Below are 1,491 nucleotides of genomic sequence, written 5' to 3'. Positions count from 1 at the left end.
TTTATTCGGTTGGCTAGCCCCTTTCCTCCGGAGCTGCCAGAGTTGGGAGGTTTGTTACCTTTTTTTGCATATATCTTTATGGGTAGGCTGGGCCCTGTCCCACCAATCTTTACTACTCTTAGAGGCTTGCAGACTAGTGTGTGGGGTGTATAGCTATGTTATGGCCATACTGGCCTATGTGGTTGGTTTGCTGAAGCTTGTGAAATGTTTGATGTATTGTATTGATAAATACCTACTTTTAGTTTTGGTATAGATATCATGGTGGCCTCGACGGCCCAATCAGGACTTCTGTGCTGGTTGGCTATTTATTTATATGATCTCTTGGAAGTAGCTGTTTCTTTTATAGATCAGTTAGCAGGGGCCTTGCCGGCCGATGGGTTAGTTTTAAGCCAAGACATACTTGTTGATTTCTTGATTGCGTGTGGCTGCCATGCGCTAGTAGCAAATGGATCAGAAGGGTCGGCTCGGGCCTGAGTTTTGGCATTAGGAACCAGTTGCGCCCCTCGAGTTGGGGGTGTGACAATAGCATCCCTCATGAGTTTTTGGGAAACTTCTCTAGTAAAGGGGCTTCTTTTTGGAGTTTCTTCTGTGACCTTGTCTTTTCCCTTCGTGGTGATAAGGACCATTCTCTTTTGCAGTGCCCACTTAAGAGGGACGTCATCCTCATCAGTCTCACTTGAATCAGTAGAAGAATGGAGACCAACCTCAGGTGTTTGGTCGAAGACTGGTTCTGTATCTCCAAGAATTCCTTCTACAAAACTACCTCCTTCCTCATTTGCAAAACTGCCTCCTGCTTCATGTATCACCACTTCTCTCATCTGTGCCAGACTTTCGATAACTATGCTTTCATTGGCAACAAGAATGTTGGACTTAGAGGACTTACTCTTGGACGATCACCCTCAAGCAAGTGGTCAGATAAAATGGTTGAATATGGACCAGGTTGATGCGAGGGTGCTGGGTTATTGAGATCTATGAGAGACTAGAGAGTAAGAGAATTGGCTTCTATGATGTTGACCGGAGAGATGGTCGACATTTTCGATGAAGAGGGTACATCAGATGATATGTAGAAGGCCACTGGATCTATTTCGTTTAGGGAGTCCAGCATTTGTTTGAAAGAGAAAGGTGATTGAGACATATTAGAAAGAAGAAGAGGAAGAATGTTGAAGAGAGAAATATTAGGATTGTTTGCAAAGAGCCTTGAGAGGAGGAAGTTTGAAAAGTGAAGAGATGGAATGGAGGGAATATGTATAAAAAGAAAATTAAACGATGTGTCAGGTCCCTGAGTAGACACGTCGCTTGGACTTCAGGCGATGGGACAACGGTCAGAATGGCCGATGATTGACACGTGGAGATCTCAACGGTTCTCATTTAACAGTTTAAGCAAAATGTAGAGAGTGCTAACCTTTAGTCAGGACCAGGTCCCTAACTGCAGAAGAAGTTTAATCCCTGAATGGTTCTGACCATTCCTTACTCCTGTGATTTTCCATGAGT

Source organism: Solanum tuberosum, unplaced genomic scaffold, assembly GCF_000226075.1.
Source record: "Solanum tuberosum cultivar DM 1-3 516 R44 unplaced genomic scaffold, SolTub_3.0 scf00315, whole genome shotgun sequence".
In the NCBI taxonomy this organism is placed as follows: domain Eukaryota; kingdom Viridiplantae; phylum Streptophyta; class Magnoliopsida; order Solanales; family Solanaceae; genus Solanum; species Solanum tuberosum.
Note: the sequence above shows the minus strand (reverse complement) of the source record.